The sequence below is a fragment of the Hordeum vulgare genome, chromosome 3H (genome assembly GCF_904849725.1).
Source record: "Hordeum vulgare subsp. vulgare chromosome 3H, MorexV3_pseudomolecules_assembly, whole genome shotgun sequence".
In the NCBI taxonomy this organism is placed as follows: Eukaryota; Viridiplantae; Streptophyta; class Magnoliopsida; order Poales; family Poaceae; genus Hordeum; species Hordeum vulgare.
Genome location: NC_058520.1, coordinates 374274605 through 374285118, shown reverse-complemented (window position 1 = coordinate 374285118; position 10514 = coordinate 374274605). Strand labels below are relative to the sequence as shown.

The window sequence follows — 10514 nt, the reverse complement described above, 5'->3', positions numbered from 1 at the left end:
GGAAGGATAAGCAAAGGAATCCATATTCAATCGATTGTTTGAAGCCAAGGTCTCGAGCTAGTCCATCTTTCTATACGAATTTCTTTAAAGAATACTTCTCTTATGATCTACTACAAGAGTGTCAAGCGAAGGTGGAGAGCATTCACACAAGAAAAACAGAAATTGCTGCGTTAAGCAAGTCACTTCTTCGGCTGGGCATCAACAGACAATCAAGCAATATCAGATCCAGGGCGCCATATCGGAATCAGGAAATAGCCACTTAAGTCAATAGCTACTTCAGTCAGTCCATCAGTCTTTCCATATTCTATTTCCAGTCAAGTCAATCAACACTTCTACAATCCAGTATGTTAACACTAGCTTTACTTGGGAAAGGGGAAAGTAGTGAAGGTCCTGCTCGTGGATAAAGATACTGGAAAAAGTATCAAGTTCCACTAGGCGAGATGAAAAAGTTCAGAACTCGGATGCCAAAAAGAGCCGATTTACAAGCAAAATGAAAAAAACTACCACTTTCCCACTATGTCGGCACAAGTTTTTTTTCTTCAGAAATGGGGTTGCTAATAAGGGCAAAGAGGCAAGTCCCAAGTTGGTAGCACACCTACCGATAATCAGAAACTGATCATTATACCTAAACCCATGGATAGTAACCATTTTCTTTTATGAGGATTCTCTGTTTTTGGTATAGTTCCAAACATATCATTAAATGGATGATCATTTTGAAAGGCAGGCAACACTGTTTGAGTAAGATCCTTCTTAGTCTCCTGCAAAATCATATGATTGTAACCTCTAGCATGTGAACACTCATCGAGAAACTGTTCTATCGATACTGGAAGTAGTTCCTCGGGAAACATTTCACGGTAGCCTGGTAAAAACTTCCACCATACAGTTGTGTAAAAACCAAACTACTTGACTAGAAGAAAGATATTACCGTATTCAAACGAGACTCCATCATGTGATGTTATAGTCATAATATTGACTAAACAATGGGTTACTTTATAGCCCAATTCTTGATATTTTTCTTTCATTCCTTTAGCATAATGTCTCCAGTATACATCAGGCATATAGTCCTGTTTCCTGTAATTGGCTTTAAACAAAGCATATCTTGGAAATATTTATACTCCGACTTTAATAAGGGTTCGACAGCACCAAGCATCCCGTAGTATGGATCCATACATTTTTTTATTGGATTATAAAGTTCATATGCCATTTGATGAAACTGAAGAGTATTCTTGTATTATGATGGTAATAACCTTAGCCTCAAAGATAAGACCTCAGGCGGATACGTGCTGCTTTGCTAGATGGATGTAGAATAGTTGGATGGAGTCTCGCATGTGAACATCCGTACGACCATGTTGAAACATAGTCCATTTGGGGCTTGCCTATTAACTTGATAAATTGACCTAGCCAAAACATATGGAAGATGGTTATAGCCCCGATTCGTGTTAAGTAAAATAGTTCTTATGGAAATGATAACCTGAGGGCGTATCCTTATTGGTCTTTGGTGTCATACCATCTACCTACTCCCGCAAAAAACCCGTTTATTTGGATCCCATCAACAAGATAAGATCCAGCTACTAGTTGGCTTTTATCGATGGTCCAATCTTCAGGATTGGAATTCTAATGGCTTTGTTATCCTTTACCCTATTGAGATTTGATAAATTGACTTACTCGCATCGCACCTACCTCAACTTTCTGATATGGATCCTTCTCACAGGTGTGAATCCTTGCACTCAGCTTCTCGTTGGGTTCCACCGCTGGAAGGTACAGTCTACATCAATGTTCATGCAGTGCTATTTATTTCTACTCGACGCATGGGAATCAGTGTCGTGATCAGGGACCACACAGGAACCCGCTTGGGTACGTGCAGCGAGCATCTTACTAAGTGAGATCACGACACCAGAACTAGCTGAAGCCTTGGCAGTGCGTCGGGCAATGGCCCTTGCTCGGGATGAAGGTTTTTTGGTCACATTATTCTGGCAACAGATTGTCTCTCGGTGGTATAACAACCCCGTACGGCGTAACAAACAGTAGCTTGATTTCACTGAATGCTTTTGTGCAACAGATAGATAGCTGAGCAAGCAATCCTCCCCTGAACTGTCTCACAAAATACGACTCAGCAGGGCCAGAGACCCCTAGTTTATAAGAAATGTGCATTAGGGTAAGAAAGAAGTAAAAAATGGATGACATTTTTGGATTCTAAGAAAATACTGCCGGGAAAGCAGAAGTCTTAAGCCATATTACCTCAACCATTGCTCAATAGCTGGGTCTACGACCTGGTAACCTGAGACGGCCGTTCTAAGATCTTAGCCTTTCAACTCAACCATATTAGCCTTTTTAATTGAACTACGTTCCCTTTTACTCCCTCAACGGCGCATTGAGGAAGAGAGCAATCCAACTCGATCATCAAAATAGTTAGGTTTTAAACACAAGGCGGATGACGACAAGTTAGCATAGGGGAAAGATACCTGTGGAAGGCCCATATCATGTATTCTATGCCAGTGAGTTGAAGTATCATATCCCTTCCTTTCAAAACTGGCATCTTTTTCAACTCTTGAGAAAAGGTAAGATTCAATAGAATGCAGTAACCCAGAGGAAGTCAAGAGCTCACAGTAACCTAAAGCTGCCAATAGCAAAAGATAGAGGAGGAATAGTTTCTCATGCCGAGATAAAAAACTCAAGCGCCATCCATTTCCTATTTGATTTCAGAACAACGGAATATCATCACCCGTGGTTCACTTGAGCATGAATAGAGTTCGGTCTCCTTATGAATTCAAGTTGGTAAAGAAGTGGACTTCGGAACTTTCGCTAGAACCCCTCAAAGGCGGGCAACTGTCTCATTTGGCACTAGCACTTAAAAAAGAAAGGTAGGAAGGGCTCCCTCCCTCTAATGAAATGGGCTTCTTTAAATTATGCAATACATTCACCAGTCTCGGATCTTTAGAAAAAGGAACCATTCCTATTTCGGCACTCTTTAGAGGCTATCGCTCGTTTACTGCAGATCTCTATCCCACAGCTGGCTAATAAAATCGCCTTGGCAATGTGTCAAGACCTTTCAGTCAGAGTTCAACTCTTTAGCGAAAGTGAAAAATATACGGTTTTCCATCCACGGAGGTAGCCATGGACTCCATAGTATATGTTGGTAGCTAGCGTACATGCTTGATATGAGGGGGGGGGGTTGTTACCTATTCTATTCCCTTGCTTGGATAAAAACACCCATCTTTCCGTACGAAAGACACGCAACTAGAGCAACTTGATATTACGTATGTAGACCTGGCCTCCCTCAATAATAGCTGGCTCCCCCGATTGACGATTTTCAAAGATCTACGCCAAGCGCCTCGAAGCGGGGATCCACTTTTTACTACTTTAGAAAGTGAGAAGTGCACCGGAACTGTACTTTGAAAAAAGGGGAAGCTAGCATGAAAGGTGCTCCAGCTTGCTTGCTTGGTCAAAACAGGCTTGCTTGACAGCTTTCTCTTTCGCTGTCTTGCTTGGATAGTTTAGGCTTTCTTTTCCTTCCTCAGTTTGCAGTTTTGGGGTCAGAGTTTTAGTTTCTTAGAAAGCCACTTCTCTAAGCATGCATGCCGACATAGGTGTCGCGGTAATCACAGAAGTTTGATTGCTGTGTGGTAAGGGGTCAGTCAACCAATAAAGACAATTGTTAAGGGGTAAGGCTAAGCTCTCTTGTTAAGAAAGCGGTCCATCCTAAGTGACTAAGAGATCGACATCATACTAAGGACTGTGTTGAGCAAGGTCCGAAGGGATTTGAATTCCACCGATTCCCAGGTAAAAAGGTTAGTGGCAACACCACCATTTGAAAGAATGAGTAGCTGTCATGCACGAAAAGAGCAAGCTGGCGGACTGATTTCGCAGAGGACCAAGAACCTCAAATTCCCCTCCTGTTGATGCCGACACGGAAACAGAAGTTATGCGAACCGAGCACTTCCCGTCGACAGGAGAACCTGAGTGCTACCAGATAAGAGTTCGCTTTTGAAAGATGACAATGGCAAGTCTCAATCAACTGTCATTAGATCAATAGTAAACAGGAGATTGCTTTGCGTATCATGGATCAGGCACACAATAAAATGCTCGAACTACACTCTCCTAGCATCAGTCCTATGGTCCATCCAAGGACAGAGCTGTAATCAGTGCCTTTCTCAGATCTCTAGATAGACAGAATTCGTCATACACGCTTAGCCATCTCGCCCGAGGGACCCTTCCCCATAGTCCTAAAATTTCTAGTTCCGGCTAACCAAGACCCTGAAGTCAGATGTTGGAACCGCTTCTCGAACAGGAATCACAGACCCAACTCATGCTCTTGTTCTTTTTACTCCGTTTTTTCGCAAGATGCAAGGACAAGAAACGCTAGTTTTCAATTCGGCCGAACTGTTTGCTTCTTCTTAACTCAGAAGCCAACCCAGCCTTAAGTGAATAGTGCAAGCTCTGCCATCAACATCATTCCTAATAGTTTTTGCTGAAATAAGTGTAACTGCCTTGTACCCGCAGCTGGAGGATCTTCTCTCTATGGATTCGTGAGAAATGGAAAGTACAATTCTATACCCCTTCCCTAGCTTAAGCCCTATAGACCAGTGTTGTTATAGTCCCGGGTTGGTAGAGCTTGGACCACCGATTTGATAAGCATGTCTTTTCTGCCTTCGACATGGAGCACCTCTTTTCTGGCATAAGACAATCTCTTCTCGCACCAGCCCTACCTACATCAGTGATTGCTCGAAAGAACTTATTAATATAGAGGGAAGCCGCCTGGGCTAAAATGCTAGGAAAAGAAGGGTTTCAACTCTGTTCCCATTCGGGAATTGCATATTAGAAGAAGTGATGTTCATTAGCATTTGAAATGGAAGATACCGACTACTGATGGAAGAAATCTGGAACTGAGCATGGGCAATAGCTGACAGAACATCACAGACCATAGAGAATAGGGCGCCCATCTGTTCACTTTCTTAAAGCAATGCGTAAGGCTTTCAGCTTTCACCTTTCTTTGTAAAACAAACGCAATATCTTGACTTCCCAATGTTGCCAATGTTGATAGGCCGGGTACCATCTTGACTTTCCAATGTCGCAAGTCAATCAGAAAAGGAGAATCCGGGTACTGTCAACCAAGTTCAGATAACCAAATAAACGAGTATAGTATCTTTGGATCAATTGAGAAGCTTCAAGTCCGTTATTATCTCAATCCATATATTTGGCTTTAGTTCGCGCGGGAAGCGCAAGCCCTTGCTTGTGGGTCTTGATCGAGCAAGACTACGTCCTATCTATCTACACCTCTCCAAACACCATATCTTGAGTACCCGGAACCATGTTCAGTGCTGCAAAAGCGCAACTATAGCCCCATAGAATCTTCGGCTCCTCGTTTTTATTCAATTATGAAATGACTCATTTTGATGGAGATTTGTAGCATCATTCAAGTAAATACAAATTGAGATCGTAGAAACATGAGATTGTGATATAGCTACACCTAATTCCAAACCGGTTAATGCTAGAACTATAAATAAGGGACCAAGATCTCCTATGAAATAGAAAATATTATTCAGAAATAGCATAGTCCAAGCAAACCCACTTAAAATCTTTACTAAACTATGACCGGCCATCATATTAGCAAATAAATGTATTCCTAAGCTTAATGCACGAAAACAATAAGAGATTAGCTCAAGGAGTACTAAGAAAGGTGCTAACGGCAGTGGGACTCCCGCAGGTAATAAGAAGCTAAAAAAATGAAGCTCATGTCTTTGAAATCCAATGATCGTAATGCCTATAAAAATGGAAAATGGAAGAGCCAAAGTAATGAGAAAATGACTTGTCACTGTGAAGCTAAAGGGTATCATACCGTGGGGATTATGAAACAACGAAAAAGTAAAAGTGACCGAGATGCGAGGGAAAATATTTTGTTTCACATTTTCGGAAAGACCACCTATTTGTTCGTTTACGAGGTTCAGCATGAAATCATAAATAAGCTCGACCAAGGATTGCCATGCATTTGACACTGACTTTCCACCTCCCTTTTCTGTAACAAGAAAAAACAGAAAAACGACCAAAACGACAGTGAGCAGCATATACAAGGACTGATATGTAAATGATAAATAATAGTTGCCCACATTCAGATCAATTATTGGCTGAATGGTAAATTAATCCAATGGGTTCTCCAATAAATTCTGATTCGGAGCAGGCTGCTGAAAGGCGTCAACAACTGATCGAGGGGAGGTATCCTCGAGAAAAGGACTATTCAGATCACTGAAAGGACTATTCAGAGCACTGACTAGGCTATCCGGTTGTAAGCCTTCGGCCTTACATATTTTGTGATAAAGATGAGCCACGCCCGAGTCCCAAGTGAAGCTTTCGTGCCCTTTTAAATGTAAATCTACGAAACTACCCCAGAGACTCCGGGGAGAATCCGGGCCGAAAAACTGGTCAAAAAATCAGAAACATTATAGGCCGCTGGCAAAACCATTTGTGCGTGTCGTAAGTATAATTCTATCATTTTTGTGATTTCAGAAAACACAAGCTCTCTATTTTCAGGTGAAATGCCATATATTTGGGAAAGGAAGTCCTGTCCTCCAAGGTGGGTCTCTCTATCCCTTCCAAAAGCTGGTTCACAAGCTGCGGGTCCAACGTATGATGGAAAAATCTTTTATAAAAGAATGGACGTTAGAGACGCTTTGTACTGTTTGTACTGTTAATTCTAAATTTTCCATTTGAGGGCAACTCCAGCTTTTTCAGCTCTGCTCCCGAAAAGAGAAAGGAGACTAATCTTGACGTCGACGTTGGTTTTTCCAACGAAACATTCTTTCACACACTTTCATGACAAAACTAAATGCTAGTTGCCTCGTAACGCATACACTGGAGCGTTTGTCCCATCGACGAAGGCCACTATATGCGTTTTCTGAAGAGCAACAACGAAAAAAATAGGTGAACCTGGATACCATTAAAGAGAAAGATACAAATTAACAAGAAATAACCTTTACTTATTCCTATCTACACCCACACAATGAAAGAAGAAAGAGAGAGATCATAAGAACGTGGACCACCTGGTCCATCTACTTTCGGGTGAAAAGAACAGAGCGAGAAAATGGCTTGTGCTTCTGGCACGAATGCCTTTTTTCCTATAATATAAGAGCGAGTCTCCCAACTGAGCTATTTTGTCATTTTCTAAAAGACTCATTGACGCGAGAGATGCGCTGCGACAATCTCAGTCTTACAACGACTTGGTTTACCGGAACTGCGGCCTTCACACGATGGTATGGCACTATTCTATTGCAATCCTCATGGGCTCCGCCATCTTATTGATCGAGAATGGTATCATCACATAAACTCTTTCCTTTTTTATATGCATTTATTAAGAATGCAACTTGGCGATTGTTCTCAGAATTCTTCTTGTTCCCATTCTTGAATTGATTTGCATGAAAATTCAAGTAGACCCCTTAGGAAAGAAAGTGTGAGTTGACGATTAGCATGCGGTTGACCGACCAGAAAGGAAATCAATAAAAAATCAGACAATCAAACAACTAAAGGTAGAGGTAGAGACGAAGTATAACAAGAAATCAAGAACCTCGTGAGTACTACTTAGGTAGTCAGCCTCATCAATTAGTCATGCCAATGAGATATCAAGCCCTCGATTCCAACGGGGCTACGGACTAGAAAGTTCCTTTCGAGATTCTATTTCCCCTTGGGTCTATCAAGCTGAACAGTTAGTGGGGATATAAGAAGATCACACTTAGACAACTGTCTACACTACCTATTTAATGATCCGGATTCCATGACGCATAATACATCTGTCCATATATATTCCTAATTTCATATTCATCACCATTTCAAATCGGACAAGGAGAAGTCGTTGTGTTGGTTCTAGGATGGAATGATCTTTTGATCCAAAGACGCCAGTGCTAAAACCTCTTCTTTCTCTTTTAATAGGACCACGAAGGCAAGAGCATTGAGGAAGCAAGGATTCTCCCATAACTAATTAATGTGGGAAAAAACAAGATTTCACTGAAAAAGGTGCCTAACCCCGGGATTTTTCGATACTTTTCTTGAAATTGACTGGATTTGGAAGAAAATGCACTCAACCTAACAAATCCTTATCAATTCAAGTGGTTAGTTTAAGGGGGTACATGGGGCTGACGCCGAAGGAGATAGGAATGAAGTAGGGCGGGCAGCTACCCAGAGATTGGAATGCCCTATCGACAGGGAATGCTGGTACCACCTACGGTGCTTGATAGTCTTCAATCCAGACGGTCTCGAGAGTACCTTGACCCATAGCATAGGGCTTGATGTGGCTTTTTGTACTAATCTTGTTTGTTCGGTAGCTCGCATCAGCAGCTTTAAAAGGAATAGAAAACGAGGCTTTTTCCACCACACCAGGGGCGGGCATTACGCTCAAGCAGGGGAAGTCAATTTGACTGCTGCTCGAGAACCTGTTTAAACAATCTGTTCTCTTTTTATATGCGCTTTTGGGGTAGGCATTTCCAGTGATTGACCTCGGTTTATAAGCAATTTTGCACAAATAGGCTCAGCTTGAAACGAAAGACTCCGTTGTTGGTAATGTTGATGGAACAGGGCAACTTCTATTTAAGAAGGAAAGGAAAATGGTACATAAATCTCGTTTAACACCCAGGTATGTGTCTCCACCCGCGAATGCACTTAGAGCGGCTTCAGGACCTGATTTAGACATGACAGAATCAAACAAAGATCATGAGGATCACTAAGCATGGTCCACCAGAGCGAGTCTCTTTGGGAAGATACCGAGCCAGAGAATTAACATACTGAGAGTTCAAAGGCCTGGCAAAGTCCTTACTTACTCGGCTCCAGGCCAAAGCGATGAAAAGGCCCTTTATTTAATATGGTCACGCCCATGAGAGAAAGTCTAGCCCTATCAACACCTTCTGATCCTAGTTGGCTCGAGTAAGGCAGGCTACTTCTAAGCAATCTAGAGAACATTGAACCTCATTGAAAACAAATAACTTCTGGCCAACATAAAGATCCAACAACCTTTTGCCTGACCTCGGCTCTGATGCATTCCTCCTAGCCTAGATTTTCACTACATTCTTTGGGATAAATGTCTACTTCTTGAACTTGAAATACCTGTATCCCTTCTTTGATAAGTGGAATGTTTCGTTTGAGCATCTACTTTGGCGAAACCCTTGTTATCTATGCTATGTATTTGTGGCCTAGCCCTCTATAAGGCACACGTTTTTCATACGTGAGGCTATAGAAGGAAAGCAACAATCCTGGAGGAGGAAATATTCACTTGTTGGGCACTTGGGCTCCCTATTCGTAAATTCACTTACGCGACGAGCAATTAACAAGGCACACTGCGTTTGAATGACATGTTATTTGAATAATATTGCTGCTTTGTCGCAAGTCTCGGTCTTCCAAAATAGGAGAGGACTATGGACACATATACCAGGTAAACAGAGTGCGAGTGATTGCCTTGGTTGATAGTGGCAGCACACACTATTTTGTAGACCCCAAAGATTGTGAAGCAGGCTGGTTACGACTCAACTCCGTATAAACCTATGGAAATCACAGTAGCAAATGGCGCTAAGATGTATTGTGAGCACAAATGTGATGGCATGCTATGGATAATGCAAGGGAAGGAGTTTCAGTTTGAAATGAAAGTCATGGAGGTAGGTCGTATGAGGGGGAGATTGGATTTTGTTGCTATAAGAAGGAAGGGCCAATTATTTTCTCAACCAGTGCACCATCCATAACATTGGTCAAGGAAGGCAAGAAAGTAGTTTGAAAGGGAATTCAGGATCAGACAAGGAGGTCAGTAGAAAGAGGAAGGGTGCAGTTAAGTTACAACATCTTCTCTTTCCAAGTCGAGAGGCTTCTTTTGATAAAGGAAACTATTCCTCTGCTCGCTATGCTCAAACCCTTGCCATTTCCTCGATTCCCATTGAGAAAACAATCGATTGACCATTTTAGGACCTATTCTTCAGAATATAGAGGTATCGAAGATCTAGAAACGATGCGATGACTCGTGTTCGATCCTTTTCCGATGAAATGAATGAATTACCACGCTTTCCGCTGGCTGATAAAGAAAATTTTGATGATCGATTGCTTCACCCATGATCTGATGACCTTGCTATAACATAACGATACTGCATTTCCCCCCTTCCTTGTCTGTCCTTACTTGCTCATTGCTCGAATCGAGGGAGGGGCTCTATATAGTTGTTTTTCCTTCTTTCTTGGACTCTCAGGTGGGTAAGATTCGGAAAACAGAAAAGCTAACCTGAATTCCTGCTTCTCCCTAGGCTGCTGCTCTGTACTACCTTCCCTCAAGTCGGTATCTTCTTCCATCATGAAAGTTGGTAAGCAATCTAGTCGACAACTGGGAAATCAGGAACTCAAACTAATAGCTTCCTTGGTCTGTGAACAGAGCACTACACTAGATGAGGGAATCGATGGATGTGCACCTTTTAGGGGAAGAATGCCACAACCCTTCTCTTCTTAATTTCTCCTCAGCAGAAGCAAAAAAGAGAAGGTTGATTGGAGTGATTGAACAAACA

General features: G+C 42.0%; 1 pseudogene; it reads right to left on the bottom strand.

The window, feature by feature from the left end:
- Positions 1 to 5350: 5350 nt before the first annotated feature.
- On the bottom strand, positions 5351 to 10305 carry LOC123441773 (annotated as a pseudogene).
- Positions 10306 to 10514: the final 209 nt, after the last annotated feature.